Here is a 17,650-nt window from a genome sequence, read left to right as displayed (position 1 = left end):
ACCCACTCCAGTACTCTTGCCTGGAGAATCCCAGGGACAGGGGAGCCTGGTGGGCTGCCATCTATGGGGTCGCACAGAGTTGGACACGACTGAAGTGATTTAGCAGCAGCAGACCAATATACCTGGACCACAGAAGTAAAACCTGTAGACGTGGAGAGTACAGGACTTCCCCAAAAGGAACTAAATATTTATCCTACCAAACATACAGAGCAAGAGATGAGTGAGGTTTTGTCAGAGGAGGGAAGAATGTCTTTTCTCTGGTACCGAGTTAGCAGGGACCTGGACTCTGAGATAAGCAGACCCCTGGTGTGTTCTCTGTGGGAAATCGAACTGACCTTCAACAAGTGACGCCAGCACCGGCAGAGCTGAGCTTAGACTCAGGGGCTAGTGCTCCCTCCGCTTATCCAGCTCATAGCCTCTTGTCTCCACCATGAATGAGATGGCAGAACAAGACTTCCTCTGTCAAGGCATGATTCATGCAAAGGTCAATGGATTTACCTTAAATCTTTTAAGCTGAAATTCTCAACATGTATCTTTCAGCCAAGCTACTAATACAGTTTGGTACTTTTCTACTTGTTGCAATTATTTGTCCTGATTGTTCATTAGCAAACCCTAGGTCTCCTGAATTATTCATATCTCAAGAACAACCACAAAAACGTATTCTGATCAGAGACAAGTGTCTTGGCCCCGCCAAGAATGAAGTATTGGCCCTATCCTAGTCCCATGCAAATGAGGGTCATAAGGACTCATTGGTTTTTAATGTGCTGATACTACACGTCATTAGAATCCACATATATAAATACCTTCCAGTTATCCAGATCATCTGGAAACGAGGCGTCAAGGAAATCTCAACCATCTTGAACATTCTGTTTTTCCTGGTGTACAAGGTAATAAATATCCTTTCAATTATAAATTTTATTATTTTATCAAAAATATAGACAACTGGAAAGGCTGAGAATTAAAGAATTTAATATATTGACAATAACATTTTAATTCTCTTTTATAGTCATGTGGCCTATGTTTTTAACTCTTTAAATATTATCCCATGGATTCACATTTTATTTATTTTAAATATGTTACTCTGATACTTGTTCTGGGTTGTATTAGGGTTTTAAAATAGTGAGTGAAAACAAATTATAGAAAAAGAGCAATCACAAAAATCCTACATAGGTGGAATTTTAGAAGTTATGCCTATTTCCCTCCTCCATATTTAGAGCAATGAATATATGGAAAAAAAGAGGAGCATCAATCAACAGTTATAAGAGGGGAACATAAAGGATGCAAGCCTTCCAGTAGGCAATAATAGTTACAAGAATTTGGTCTTGATATCATCCTCTTGAAGGCTCTCTCCCCATTTCAAATATAATTTAACCTCAAAGATGGATTTTTTTAAATCAATCATTGGCAGCTTGTTTCAAGACATATTCTCTTATGGCATTTCACAGATCTATGGTTATTGGATATGCGTTGTCATTTTCTGTTTTGATTTATTTTAAAATTATAGCTCCCTTTGTAAAAAGTATTCTAAATGACAGAATTAATTTTTATAATAAACATTTACCAAGTGACCCCTCTTATAAAAGTGAATCAATTAATATACTGAAAAAAAATTAATATACTGTTGGTAAAAATTATAGCATTCTTACAGAGAAGGAAAACAATTATTTATCTTCAGAATGCCTCATCTCTCTTCTCTTCCCACAAAACAACAATAAAGGGCATTTTGTATACCATTTAAAAGATGTTTTAATAACAGTGTAGCTTTTTTCTTGTTTTCAAGAAAAATGAAAATGATTGAAATAAAAGTTACCATGATATAGTAGAAAACAGAAAACTGTGAATCTATTAGAATTTACTATCACATCAAATAAACCCTCTATATCATAATATAGGAGTATAGACAAGACAAATACCCACTTCTAAGTGGATATTATACTACTATCTACCTATCAAAGTCACTGTAAGAATCAAATGGAATAATAACTGTATTTCAAAAACTGTGTTTTTATAAACAGCTGCTGCTAAGTCACTTCAGTCATGTCCGACTCTGTGCGACTCCATAGACAGCAGCCCACAAGGTTCCCCCGTCCCTGGGATTCTCCAGGCAAGAACACTGGAGTGGGTTGCCATTTCCTTCTCCAATGCAGGAAAGTGGAAAGTGAAAAGTGAAAGGGAAGTTGCGCAGTCATGTCTGACCCTCAGCGACCCCATGGACTGCAGCCTACCAGGCTCCTCCGTCCGTGGGATTTTCCAGGCAAGAGTACTGGAGTGGGGTGCCATTGCCTTTCACTAGGTAAATATTGCTAATAAGTATGAAATCTGCCTGCAATGCAAGAGACCCCAGTTTGATTCCTGAGTTAGGAAGATCCACTGGAGAAGGGATAAGCTACCCATTCCAGTATTCTTGGGCTTCCCTGGTGGCTCAGGCAGTAAAGAATCTGCCTGCAATGTGGGAGACCTGGGTTTGATCCCTGGGTTGGGAAGATCCCATGGAGAAGGAAATGGCAACTACCTCCAGTATTCTGGCCTGGAGAATTCCATGGACAGAGGAGCCTGGCGGGCTACAGTCAATGGAGTCACAAAGAGTCACACACGACTGAGCAACCTTCCCTTTATGAAGTGTTTCATACTGTACCTGAATGTGTGTGTGTGTGATGTAGATCTTGAATTAGAGCCACACACCATTCATAAGGCATGTGAATCATAATCTATGTTCCAATTGTTTAACAGACTTAGTGACTAAACAACCACAACAAAATTATCTTCCAGAATCTCTAATCTATACATCCTTTGGTTCCTAATAGCATAAGCTTCAGTCAAGTTTCTTAAGAACGTGCCTGATCCAGGGTCAGGCTACATAAGCAGGAAAGGGTTACATATTTTCTAAGTTAAGAATTAATACTCTTGTTTTACTTACAGATAGAGTCTAAAGATGAAAGTGGTGTTTCTGATCACTTTCCTTTTGGTCACGGCTCACTGCACACCAGTAAGTAAACTCTTAATGTTTATTTCTGCAAATCAGCCTTTAATACTCAAATCTTCAAAAAAAAATAAATCTATCATTGGAGTCAAAGTCACAGTTCTTTGGAGCTAAAAGTAGCTCTTTCAAGGTAGCTTTAAAAACCCTGTTAGAGGGCTTCCCTGCTGGCCCAGTGGCTAAGATTCCGAGCTCCCCAGGCAGGGGACCTGGGTTCTATCCCTGGTCAGGGAATTAGATCCCACATGCCGCAAAAGACCCACAGAAACCAAAAAAATAAATACAAATAAATATTAAAAAAAAACAACAACAACAACCTGTTAGAAAATCAAAAGAAGGCTGTCAGAAAAGCAACAGATTTGAGTCAAACGTAGCAGGGAACCTCGCCTGGCCTCAGAGCACAGCTGTGGTTCTCAATCTTGGCTGCATTTTGGAATTGCTTGGGAAACTTTACAAAGTTCTAAGGCCTGGGTCCTGCCCTCCCAAGCCTGACTTAATTGGCCTGGGGTGTGATGCAGGCATCAGGATTTTTATCATCTTCCCAGGTGACTGTTCCACTGGGCAGCCAAGGCTGAGAAGTGCTGGTGGAGGAAGGGGCGTTGACTGCTCTGGAGAAGCCCTTGATGAACTCTGAGACAATCGGAAGCCCCATGGTGGTTTAGGAAGACTGCAGCTCAGGTTGTTACTGTGAACAAAGGAGAAAGTGAACACAATGAGATGATTACAGGCTTACCTCGGAGATACGGCGAGTTCAGTTCCAGACCACAACAATAAAGCAACTATCTCAAGAAAGCGGGTCATATGAATTTCTTAGCTTCCCAGTGCATATAAAACTTATATCTATATTATAACCTATTATGTATGTATGCAGCAGCGTTATATCTGCAAAACAATGTGCACCTTAATATTTTTTGTTTGCTTAAATTTTTCCTTTTCTAAAATTTATTTTTAAACCATGTGCACTTTTATTGAAAAATAATTTATTGCTAAAAAACACTAACCATCATCTGAGCCTTTAGCAAGTCGGAGTAGTAACATTAAAGATCACTGAGCACAGATCACCATGACAAATATAATAATAATGAAAAAGCCTGAAACACTTGAGAATTACCCAACTGTGGCCCAGAGACACGAAGTGAGCAAGTGCTAGTGGAAACATGGACAGTAGACCTGCTCGTCACTGGGTTGCCACAAACCTTCGATTTGTTTTGAAAAATATGTACTCTCTGTGAAGCACAATAAAACTAGGTATGCTTGTATTTGAGATCATATTTTTGGTACTAAAACAGATTAGTGACTGATGTTAACAGATACAATATTCATTTGCTTATTCTAAAAACAAATGTTTCTTGAGATGGGCGATCATGCAAGGTGCCAGAACTACTCAGATGACAAAACATAGTCCCTGCCTTTTGGGAACTCAAAGTCCAAGCCTCCTAGTTAATTACTATTATTATCATTACATCTATTTCCTCAGTCTCCATATTCTGTCTCTCAATTTTCACAGGTACAAGAATTTTATCCTGAAATTCACCATGATTACTTCTTAAACTGGCAGGTAATTGTGTGTGTGTGTGTGTGTGTTTTAAAAACCACCTAAATTAGGAATATTTGTGGTCTCCTAGGAAAATGTGATTTAAAGAGAAAATATGTGAGACATTTTCAAGAAGTAATATTTTCAGGAGCATAAAGTATGATTACAAGATTTTCTCTTAGAAAAGGGAACCCTCCTACACTGTTGATGGGAATGTAAATTAGTGCAGCTACTATGGAGAACAGTATGGCGGTCCCTTGGAAAAATAAAAATAGAACTACCATATGATCCAGCAATTCCACTCCTGGGCATATATCCAGACAAAGCTATAATTTGAAAAGATACGTGCACCTCTGTGTTTATAGCAGCGTTATTTACAATAGCCAGGACATGGAAGCAACCTAAATGTTCACTGATAGATGAATGGATAAAGAAGATGTAGTATATATACAATGGAGTATTAGTCATAAGAAAGAATGAAATATTAATAATGCCATTTGTAGCAACACAGATGAACCTAGAGATTATCATACCAAGTGAAGTTAGGTCAGACAGAGAAAGACAAATATGATATCACTTATGTGTGGAGTCTAAAATACGACACAAATGAACTTATCTACAAAACAGAAATAGACTCATAGACATAAAGAACAGATTTGTAGTTGCCAAGGGAAAGTGGGATGGAGGAGAGATGGATTGTGAGTTTGGGATTAGCAGATGCAAACTATTACGTATAGAATGTGTGTGTTAGTCACTCAGTCGTGTCCAGCTCTTTATGACCCCACAGACTGTAGCCCACCAGGCTCTTCTGTCCATGGAATTCTCCAGGCTAGAATATTGGAGAGGGCTGCCATTTTCTTCTCCTGGGGACCTTCCCAATCCAGGGATCAAAGTCAGGTCTCCCACACTGCAGGTAGATCCTTTACAGTCTGAGCTACTAGGGAAGCCCACACATAAAATGGATAACAACAAAGTTCTACTATATAGCACACGGGAACTACATTCAACGTCCTATATTGAAAAGAATATGAAAAAGAATATATATGCATAACTGAGTCAGTGTGCCATAATTTCTGCTGTAAGCATAAATTAATACAATACTGTAAATCAACTATATTTGAAAAACATTAAAAAATATATTTTCTCCAAGGTAAAAATGAAAAAAATCTAAGGTGGGAAGCATAGGAACCAGCCTCACTGGCATGGCTAGGAATTCTGTGGACAGTTCTGCCAGTTGGGAAAATCATCTCCAGAGAAACAGACCTTTCTAGGCCTGTGAAAATCAGAACATCAGCCTTGAGTTATCTCTTGTCTGAGTGAACACCACCGTTCTCAGTGTGCAACTGATTTAGATTCTTCTCTTTCGCAAATAAGGGGACAACGTAAGTCGTAAAACTGCTTTTACAAGTTTAGCATAATCTGACTTCAATAATGTAGAACCCAGAAATCACCAGAATATTTTGTTTTTACAACTTAATATTATGTCTTTACTTTTCAGAGGATCCATCACAGAATGAGCCCATATCAACTATTCTTGTATCACATGGTAAACTCATTCAATCTAATATCTAAAAGTCCTCATTAAAAAGTTACACGTGCAATTAATTCCTTTTAGAACACTTTATCTCAACTGACAAATGTCTTTGTCTCTCTCTCTTTTGCTAAACAAGCTCAGAGATCAATTTATACTTATTTTCAGGAATTATGTTTCATATAGACTTTTTGATCTGTAGATGGCGGCTTCTTGGTATATTGCTTGCTTCTTCTCATCTCCCTGAAGATGCTTGGAACATCTTTGAAAGCTCAGGTTTCTGCTCAGAGAGAACTGCCAAAGCATATAGCTCTCTGTTTCTCACCTTGATACTTGACTGTCCTTTCCTTTCATAGGCAGGGATGAATCTCTATGTTTCTATGGATCCTTGTTGCTTTTTTTTTTTAGTGAGGCTGCTCATCTCTGGAAAATTTTTGTACCAGTACTCTTCTCGGCTAACTCCTAACTCCATTCTCTTCATAAGATTGTCCAATTAACATTACAACAAGCTCCTTTATTATTCACAGACCTTAAAGTAATTTTTGTAATTTCCTCTTGGAAGTAATTTTTTTTTTGAGAACTTAAAAAAAATCTTTGAACTGAAACAAAATTTCCTAACAATTAAGTGTCAGATAACTGTTTTGGTTTTTCTTTTCCCCCTTACAGTGCCTTCAGAGGCTTTATGAACTCTGCAATACCTGTGTAAGTTTTCATTCTTGATTTTTCTATCACTATCAGCACTTGAGTGAAGAATGAAGGCTCAGGAAAATAAAGGGAAAGACATAGGAAACGTGAAATCATGTTTGAGGGTTTGTCGTCATAATATTCGGAGAAGGCGACGGCACCCCACTGCAGTACTCTTGCCTGGAAAATCCCATGGACGGAGGAGCCTGGTGGGCTGTAGTCCATGGGGTCGCGAGGAGTCAGACACAACTGAGCGACTTCCCTTTCACTTTTCACTTTCATGCATTGGAGAAGGAAATGGCAACCCACTCCAGTGTTCTTTCCTGGAGAATCCCAGGGACAGAGGAGCCTGGTGGGCTGCTGTCTATGGGGTCGCACAGAGTTGGACATGACTGAAGTGACTTAGCAAGCAAGCAAGCATCATAATATTGGCTAATTTCCCATTTATATCTTGTTTTTAATACAACTTTAAGTCACTTATTATGAATTAAGAATGTTCCACATACTAACAAAATACTAATTAATGGAAGAACACTTGTGAATTTGTTTGAAAAGCCTTAGAATTTTTTGAAAATGTTGAAGACAGTTATTAAGCCAAAGTCCCCTCAAATTTTCATTACATGTATCCTACTAATAATATCTGAGAAGGAACTTCAATTTAAAAAAAATACATATATTCATATATATAAATACGTGAAACCATTTAATAAATCATAATTTCTTAAACATATTGTATTTCTTTCCTTCCACTTTTCAGCTCTAAAATGTCCATTTTATGTCAAAGTCACCATCTTATCTTTTAATCCCTTGAGCATTTTAATCATAGCTATTTTAAAGTCAGTGTCTAGTAATTACAACTATTTAGATCTCCTGAGGATCTGCCTCTCTGATCTAATTTTTTTTTTCATTGTCAGTCCAGTCTTGTCCCCCACCACTCCCTCTGATACTTTTTTTAAACCTGGTTGTTGTTGATTGAGCAGTTAACATTGTTTTTGAAAACTGTAGACAATTTGAGGTTCTAGATGAAATTGCCTTCCTCCAAAGAGAAAGTATTTTTTTTTTTCCTAGACTGTGTAGACTATGGACACAACATTCACAGACCACCTTGATCCATACGGAGACTGAGTTGATTAGAACAAGTCCCCCTGGTTCATTCTTACTCCCAGGGTGAGGTCTTTGGAGTTCTAGCTGTAAGACTGGTTACTTATTAAGTCTCCTTCTCCCTGCGTGCTAAGTCGCTTCAGTCGTGTCCAACTCTTTGCAACCCCAGGAACGTGTATAGCCTACCAGGCTCCTCTGTCCGTGGGATTCTCCAGGCAAGAATACTGGAGAGGGTTGCAATGCCCTTCCTTCACTCCTTCTCCCCGGCAGCCCCTGAACTTGGAACTTTTGTCCCCTAGCCCTGTGAGTTTGTTAAAAGTCCTGCTCAGCTTCCAGCCTTTCAGCCACTACTTTTGGGATTGCCAATTGCCTCCCTGGGATTCTTGCCTCCCCGGAATCTCAAGTCCATAACCTCACTTTCTTATAACTCTGCTACCTTCAGAAGCATGCTTAAACATTTGCGGCGGTGGGGGTTCCAACTCTTCCAGTTGTTCTTTCCAAAGGGATTGGCTGGAACAACAGGTTGGAAAGAAAGTAGTTGATTTTCTTTTCAACGATCAAATATAAACAATGAAATTTCATTAACTGTCCTACACATACAGAGAACTAGAAGAAGCTGATACTTTTAATAAAACTAAAAAAAAAAAAAATGGTACTGACTGAAAATTCTCTTATCTATAATAAACTTAACAATGTTTTATTATTCAAGTAATGGCTATGTAATATTTTTATGTTGAGTATTTATAGATGCATTCTTGTGTCTTGATTTTTGTCTTATCAGAGGAAACCACCAGTGAATAGACGGACTACCGTAGACTCCATGCCACCGTTCTCACCAGTGACAGAAATTGCTCCTTCTCTGACTCCTACTCCATCAGGCCCCTTTACACCACCAGGCCCCTTTACCCCTAACAGACGGGGAGACATGTGATTCATGAAGTTCCACAGAGACTTCCTAGCCAAACACAGCATTCTTTCTCCTGCACTGTTTATCACAATTGATGATCAAAGACTCTCTCTGTTCCTTGGACCACAGCACACCCTTTTCAGCATCCTGGATAAAACGGCAATGCTTCATTAAAAAAAAAATGCTTTTATCATTCCTATTATTCCTGAGTGGAATGTCATTTTCCATCATTATTGACATTTAAAGATAGATCAGGAAAATGAGCAGAGGAATCTCAGAAACAGGATCTCTTTCTCTGGGAAGTCACAGGCCTATAGTTAAGAACCAGAGGTTCTATGACAAAGGAAGGAAGGAAAAAGAATTTCGGGGAGAGGTATGCAGGCTGCAGTCTCTGCCAAACATGGGGAGGTGAGAGGTGACAGGACCATCCCCAGCCTACATCCAAGCCCTTGAGAGACTTCTGGGATGCTTTCCAGCAAGAGGAGATGGCGTTTTGACCCTTTTAACTGGGAGGGAAACTGATGAAGCCATGAGGAAATGCACTTAAAATTTATTTTTGTCTTATTTGAGAGGCAAAGTTACAAGTTTCTCCCTGATCTGTTTATACAGATGTACAAAGCAAAAAGGAAGAAAGATTTTTTCCTTTCCAAAAAGGAAGAAAGATTTTGACTCATTCTCCATCTCTACAAATACCAGGCCCACTTTTCAGGAAAGAGAATGGTTTGGCACCTCTGAACTAAGAACAATGGTCACAGTCTATTAGTCCTTTCTGTTCTTCCACAGTGAAAAACCACTGCATGACATTCATAGGGAACTTTGGTTTTGTTGGGAAGTTTCCCAAAGGTCTCTCCTTACACCAGGTTGCAGCAGGCTATACTTAGAAATCAAAGGAAATGAAGTCTGCATAGGAAAGGTGTGTGTGCATGCTACATCTCTAAGTTGTGTCCAACTCTTTGTGGAGAGAGCCCACCAGGTTCCTTTGTTGTGGGATTCTCCAGGCAAGAATACTGGAGTGGGTTGTCATGCCCTCCTCCAGGGGATCATCCCAGACACAGGGAACCCTCATCTCTTCTGTCTCCTGCACTAGCAGGTGAGTTCTTTACCACTGGCGCCACCTGGAAGCCCAGAGGAGAGGACACACAATCAACTGCATAGAAGTCAAAGTCTCAGACTTGAAAAGAACCTTAGAGGCTACTGAGTCGACATGACCTGGGGGCTTGTTAGAAATGCAGGTGAGATCAGGCTCCACTGGGGACCAACCCAAGCAGTATCTGCATTTACTCAGGAGCCCCTGATTAAGTGTTCCTCCACAATATCACTGACATATAGACAGCTGCCAGAATACCTCAGTCTATGTAAGAGAGCCATTCCATAGTCCTTTCTTGGCTAACTTTGATCTTGGAAAAAGTTATTCTTTGTATGGAATTAAAATTTGGTTCTAATCCACTCTTTGTGGTCATATCGGATAAATCCAGTCTGTTTTCTCAATGTTAACCTTTCAAATAAATAAAAATAACTTAAACAGTCCTGCATTCCTCCAAGCAAAACTTGCCCAGTCCTCCAACTATTCTCTGTGTGACATGGTTTGATTTTTCCCCCCACATCCTGGGAGTCTTTGCCAAATATTCTCTAGTTTTTATACTGTCCCCACCCTCAATGGGGACAGTTCAGAACTGCACATAATACCACAGATGTGATGTGGAAAAGGACAAAAGTGGGATGATTGCTTCTGACATTCCAGATCCTACACCTGTTAATATGATCCAGGGCTGTCTCTCTGGGTAACCACAAAGTCCTTTCCATGCATTGCTAAAAACATGGCAGATGTCTTCTGTGCTCGAACCCTTGGACAGAAGGATGGGGCCTCACTTACATTTACTCCTGTTATCACTTATGTGATTAGACCCAGATCAGCATTCTCACACACAGATATTTCTAATTATTTAAATGTATTCTCTAGTCTTTAAATGTAACGCTCTAGTCTTTAAATGTATTCAAGTTCACTACTCAATGTTATGCTGTTAGGCAGCCTGGATAGAAGGAGAGTTTTGGGGGAGAATGGATACATGTATATGTATGGCTGAGTCCCTTCACTGTCCACCTGAAACCATCACAACATGGTTAGTTTTGTTTTGGTATACAAAAAAAAAAAAAAAAAAAAAACAGTAAAAAATAAAAAGTTTAAAGTTTGAAAAAAAATTTTTTTAAATAAGTATCTTTTTAAAAAGCAATAAATAAATTTGAGTTCAGTAGTTCAATATGTGGTCTTAACTCTGTTCACCTATCCATCCAAAAATTTTAAGTATCTCCTCAGTTTCAGGGGAAACAGATGAGAACAGGACACTCTGGGCTTCTGTCCTCTTCTGATTCTCACTGCTTTGAAGCAGTATTTGCCATCCCTGGGAGGGTGCTATTAAATATAATGAAATATATTTGATGGTATAGCAGATACCCTAAGGGCTGTAAATTACAGTTTCATGAGCACTGAGAATGAACAGAAGAAGGACTTAGTAAAGCAAATATTTACTTGGCTAATAAAGGATATGTTACATGCATGTTGACACCTGGGTCCTGTACGAAAATGCTCATCCAGAACTACCCAGCCCCGGCTCCACTTCAGAATCATCTGGGGACTTTAAATACACCAAAGTCCCATTCCAAGCCTACTGAATTGACCATCTTTGGTTGCGGAAGGAACCAGAGCATCACCATTTTTTAGTTGCCTGGGGTGGTCCTAACATGTAGTGGGGGTTTGAGACCCACAGCTCTAAACGGATTCTCGGAAGCACAGAGGTCCCTCTGCTCTGAGATTGGTTCCAGGACCCCCACAGATACTAAGACCTGGGGGTGCTCAAGTTCCTTACATAAAATGGCCTAGTATTTGCATATGACCTATACACACCCTTCCTCCCTGAATACTTTAAATCATTTCTAGATTACTTATAATTCGTGGTGGGTACTCAGTTGCTCAGTCCTGTCTGACCCTTTGGGCCCACATGCACTGTAGCCCATCAGGCTCCTCTGTCCATGTAATTCTCCAGCCAAGAATACTGGAGTGGGTTGCCATTTCCTTCTCCAGAGGATCTTCCCCACCCAGGGATCCAACTCTGATCTCCTGCATTAGCAGGTGGATTCTTTACTACTGAGCCACCAGGAAGCCCACTTATAATACCTAGCACAACGTTAAGTACTATGTAAATAGTTTTTACATTGTATTTTTTAGGAAATAAGGATAAGAATAAAGAAGGCTGCCTGTGTTCAGTACAGACACAACCATCATTGGCCTAACTACATAGTACAGGTCAAAAAAACAACCTAACATTTTCTTTCAACACTTAGATTGCTTTTGTTTAATGACCTCAAAGAGAACTACAGAGAACAAAACAATATTTAAAACACAAGTACATAGAGAAAATATAAAGAAACTATAAATTCATTCCCTCTGTCTTCCACACACACACATACACTGTTAATACTCACCAAAACCCTGGTTTTTCTCTCCTGATAAACCTAGATAACCATGTCATTGATGCCAAGGACCACTGCCTTATGGTGCCTACAGTGCCCACATGGATGTCTGGCACTGAGATTTCAGGCTAAGCTGAACTTCTGACAGAACATCAGAAGGATCATCTCAGTGGGAGGAACTGGGTCCTGATTATAGATAATGAATGCTTCAGAAGAGGCTCAGTAACAGCCAGGACCTGTTACATAATAGAAAACTGTTCCCTTTGGAAGTGCCACGCTTGCTGAAAATCAGACCCCTCAACACTTGCACCTGTTGGAAAGCTGCCACAAACTTCTCAAATTTCCAAACCAAGAAAACCCACTGTAACAATTCTATCCAAGGCAAACCATTCAATATCACGGTAATCCAAGCCTATGCCCTGACTGGTAATGCTGAAAAGCTAAGGTTGAATGGTTCTATGAAGACCTCCAAGACCTTCTAGGACTAACATCCAAAAAAGATGTCCTTTTCATTATAGGCTGGAATGAAAAAGTAGGAAGTCAAGAAACACCTGGAATAACAGGCAAATTTGGCCTTGGAGTACAGAATGAAGCAGGACAAAGGCTAATAGAGTTTTGCCAAGAGAATGCACTGGTCACAGCAAACACCCTCCTCTTCCAACAAAAGAGAAGACTCTACACATGGACATCACCAGATGGTCAATACCCAAATCAGATTGATTATATTCTTTGCAGCCAAAGATGGAGAAGCCCTTTACAGTCAGCAAAAACAAGACTGGGAGCTGACTGTGGCTCAGATCATGAACTCCTTATTGCCAAATTCAGACTTAAATTGAAGAAAGTAGGGAAAACCACTAGACCATCCAGGTATGACCTAAATCAAATCCTTTATGATTATACAGTGGAAGTGAGAAATAGATTTAAAGGACTAGATCTGATAGAGTGCCTGATGAATTATGGATAGAGGTTCGTGACACTGTACAGGAGACAGGGATCAAGACCATCCCCAAGAAAAAGAAATGCAAAAAAGCAAAATGGCTGCCTGAGGAGGGTTTACAAATAGCTGTGAAAAGAAGAGAAGCAGAAAGCAAAGGAGAAACTGAAAGATATACCTGTTTGAATGCTGTTTCAAAGCATAGGAAGGAGAGATAAGAAAGCCTTCCTCAGTGATCAGTGCAAAGAAATAGAGGAAAACAATAGAATGGGAAGACTAGAGATCTCTTTAAGAAAATTAGAGCTATCAAGGGAACATTTCATGCAAAGATGGGCTCAATAAAGGACTAAAATGGAATGGACCTAACCTAAAGCAGAAGATATTAAGAAGAGGTGGCAAGAAAACACAGAAGAACTGTACAAAAAAGATCTTCACGACCCAGATAATCACGATGGTGTGATCACTCACCTAGAGCCAGACATCCTGGAAAGTGAAGTCAAGTGGCCCTTAGGAAGCATCACTAAGAACAAAGCTAGTGGAGGTGATGAATTCCAGTTGAGTATTTCAAATCCTAAAAGATAGTGCTATGAAAAGGCTGCACTCAATATGCCAGCAAATTTGGAAAACTCAGCAGTGGCCACAGGACTGGAAAAGGTCAGTTTTCATTCCAATCCCAAAGAAAGGCAATGCCAAAGAATGCTCAAACTACCGCACAGATGCACTCATCTCACACGCTAGTAAAGAAATGCTCAAAATTCTCCAGGCCAGGCTTCAACAATATGTGAACCGTGAACTTCCAGATGTTCAAGCTGGTTTTAGAAAAGGCAAAGGAACCAGAGATCAAATTGCCAACATCCTCTGGATCATCGAAAAAGCAAAAGAGTTCCAGAAAAACATCTGGTTCTGCTTCATGACTATGCCAAAACCTTTGACTGTGTGGATCACAATAAACTGGAAAATTCTGAAAGAGATGGGAATAGCCAACCACCTGACCTGCCTCTTGAGAAATCTGTATGCAGGTCAGGAAGCAACAGTTAGAACTGGACATGGAACAACAGATTGATGCCAAATAAGAAAAGGTCCCTCTAGTCAAAGCTATGGTTTTTCCAGTAGTCATGTATGGATGTGAGACTTGGACTATAAAGAAAGCTGAGCACCCAAGGACTGATGCTTTTGAACTGTGTTGGAGAAGACTTGAGAGTCCCTTGGACTGCAAGGAGATCCAACCAGTCCATCCTAAACGAAATCAGTTCTGAATATGCACTGGAAGGACTGATGTTGAAGCTGAAACTCCAATACTTTAGCCACCTGATGCGAAGAGCTGACTCATTTGAAAAGATCCTGATGCTGGGAAAGACTGAAGGCAGGAGGAGAAGGGAACGACAAGGGATGATGGTTGGATGGCATCACCGACTCAATGGGCATGAGTTTGAGTAAACTCCGGGAGTTGGTGTTGGACAGGGAAACCTGGCGTGCTGCAGTCTACGAGGTGGCAAAGAGTCGGACACGAGTGATCGACTGAACAATTTCACCTCGTCATCGAGCTCTCAATGGTTCACCTCGTACCCCTCTCCAAACACCTGAAGTAGAAAGTGCGCCTGACACCGCTTACCTTCAGATTCTGAACACTCCGAATATACGGTCATTCTCTTCATACAAGTTCTAGTCTGTCATTTACAAAAGAAAGACTTCTCCGTACTACAAAAGCCAGGCAGTAATATTTTGGATCTCACAGTATCTGCGAAAATCATAAATATACGTATAATGTGAACAAGGACAGGAGACGGAGACACTCAGCAAATTTACATGCTCCACACTCCTGAGAATGACGAAAAAACCAGCAGGTTTTATAAAGGTGGAAGGCTGAATGACAACCCACCAAAACTGCCCACATTCCAATCTCTGGAACCTGCAAATATGTTCAGTTCAGTTCAGTTCAGTCGCTCAGTCGTGTCTGACTCTTTGCGACCCCATGAACTGCAGCACGCCAGGCCTCCCTGTCCATCATCAACTCCCGGAGTCCACACAAACCCGTGTCCATTGAGTCGGTGATGCCATCCAGCCATCTCATCATCTGTCGTCCCCTTCTCCTCCTGCCCTCAATCTTTCCCAGCATCAGGGTCTTTTCAAATGAGTCAGCTCTTCGCATCAGGTGGCCAAAGTATTGGAGTTTCAGCTTCAACATCAGTCCTTCCAATGAACACCCAGGACTCCTTTAGGATGGACTGGTTGGATCTCTTTGCAGTCCAAAGGACTCTCAAGAGTCTTCTGCAACACCACAGCGAAGTTGTTACTTCATACAAAAAAAGAAATGTTGAATTGCCAGTCCAGGTTCGATGCACGATACTGGATGCTTGGGGCTGGTGCACTGGGACGACCCAGAGGGATAGAATGGGGAGGAAGGAGGGAGGAGGGTTCAGGATGGGGAACACATGTATACCTGTGGCGGATTCATTTTGATATTTGGCAAAACTAATACAATTATGTAAAGTTTAAAAAAAAAAAATGTTGGCAGATGTGATTAAAGATTTGAGCCGGATAAGCATAGCAAATTACCAAGACGGCCTATATGTCAGCGGACACAAGACGCTAACACTGCTGGCTTCAAAATGAAAGAAAGAGCAACAGCAAGTAATGCACAGAGGTGGGAGAGAAAGAAAAGTAAAGTGGAAATTCTTCTCAGGAAAAAAAAGGGAGCTCCTGCATTTCGACGTTCGACCTGTAATCTAACTTTTGCTGAACACTTTCTTCTTTTTTTTTTTTTTTCGCTGAACACTTTCAAAGCCGTGGTTAAAGTACTTCATTCTCAAAAAGTAGTGCTTTGAAAATCAGAAACCAAAACCGCGCGGCCGGTCTGAGGTCTGACAACCGCCTCTACGCACACCCACAAGAGGGCGGAGCTAATGACGAAAAACAAGACGCGCGCTTTACTCAGTGAAGTACTCATAAGAAAAAAACGATTCATGGGAAAACACTGGTTCTAGAAAAGACCGAAAACCAAAGAAAAAAGAAACGACAAAAAGAACAGTAGAAGAAAATATCAGCAATTCAACGACGCTGAACTCAAATAAGTTCTATAAAACAGTTAACGACAGAAAAAGCTAAGCGTGCAAAACATTAACTTAACACTTAAGAGATAGATAATAACAACCTCACCTTAGAAAAAAAACTAAAAACTACAGTAAACCCAAAATTCTAACTTTTAAACAAAGACCAGGGGAAAGCGCGAACGCAGTCCCCCACTACCACAAATTATGCAGTCGAGTTTCCCACATTTGGGGAAATCGCAGGGGTCAGCACATCCGGAGTGCAATGGATAAGCCTCGCCCTGGGAAAACCACCTTCGTGATCATGGTATCTCCCCTGCCAGGTAAGTATGAGTCATTCTCATTGCTTGGTACCACACCATCAGATTCAAATCACTCTGTACGTAGGACGACTTTTCTCATGCAGTCTATACTACTCCCCTTCTGAAGTATAAAGAGTTTCCAAGAGATAATTACCACCAGCAGCATTTGACATCTGGAAATTGTCTAAACTCTTAGGAAATATATATATGTTGCTTAAGCACGACCAGCAGTCACTGCGCGTATCTACATATTCCACACCCCTTTCGTGATCTCATTTAACGCGCGTCCCGTTCCTAGAGCAAATTGTTAGTGGCGCAGTTCCAGTAAAACTTATAAAGGTAAAGACGCTGCACAAACTTAGACAATATAAGTTAGCTTCTATCTTGAAAGCCTTGGGACAAGTAACGTCGATATTGACATTTGGCGCGGTTCAACAAGCCGCTGTCCACGTAACTAAAACAGCAAGTCAGGAAAGATGAAACTTGACAAAACACATACACACACACACACACAAAACCCTACGTTTGACAGTCCAGTCTTTGGGTCGATAAAAGTAGGTTGTCAGTTTAAAGCTTCAAGCCCAAGGACAAAACATGCTTTCTTTCAAACAAGCAGCAAATGGTCGCCCTTAACCTGAAAGGTCAGTTGCATAAACACTCACTTTGGCAAACTAGACGGACAACCTCACACAAGCGCCCCCCTCCCTCATATCTGTGCAGTCTCCGGAGTCTGCACAGCCGTAGGGATCACACTCCGCCAGTGGAAACCAGCTTCGTGATCAGTGTCTTCCTTCCCAAACAAGAATAAACTGCGTTTCCTTGTATTCTTAAACCCTCTCGTGCTCAACACTACAAGCACAGGGTCATCTGTTCCCTTTTTCACAGACCTTTGAAGTCCAAAACAAGACTGCAGGAGAATCCGTCTTGCAAGAAAGAAACTTCTGAGCCCTCCTAGACTCATATTAGACTTCCAAAAGAGCAAATCCTGTCTCAGGCAGCAGTTAGTAATTCACATTTCCACATTCACGAAATAAATATTATCAGTGAGTGTCCCCAGTCCTCTCCCTCCCTCTGTTAGGAAACAGAGGTCCTGGCCTTCCCCAGTCAATAGAAATTGACTAGCGGCCCATGCTGCGGAGACAGGGAGAATAAACAACAGGTCCCT

At 40.7% G+C, this 17,650-nt stretch overlaps 1 long non-coding RNA gene and 1 other non-coding gene across 2 annotated transcripts; both read right to left on the bottom strand.

Annotated features, from left to right (window-relative positions):
- Nucleotides 1-2,973: 2,973 nt before the first annotated feature.
- LOC129657284 (uncharacterized) lies at nt 2,974-17,249 on the bottom strand. The gene is made up of 3 exons (XR_008716649.1): nt 17,148-17,249; nt 14,749-14,874; nt 2,974-3,662 (listed from the first exon to the last, which is right to left on the bottom strand). It is a non-coding gene; the product is annotated as an uncharacterized LOC129657284 (long non-coding RNA).
- Nucleotides 16,351-16,514, bottom strand: LOC129658222 (U1 spliceosomal RNA). The gene has a single exon (XR_008717321.1). It is a non-coding gene; the product is annotated as a U1 spliceosomal RNA (small nuclear RNA).
- Nucleotides 17,250-17,650: the final 401 nt, after the last annotated feature.

This window comes from Bubalus kerabau, chromosome 7 (genome assembly GCF_029407905.1).
Source record: "Bubalus kerabau isolate K-KA32 ecotype Philippines breed swamp buffalo chromosome 7, PCC_UOA_SB_1v2, whole genome shotgun sequence".
Lineage (NCBI taxonomy): Eukaryota > Metazoa > Chordata > Mammalia > Artiodactyla > Bovidae > Bubalus > Bubalus kerabau.
Note: the sequence above shows the minus strand (reverse complement) of the source record. Positions and strands in the feature narration are given on the sequence as shown.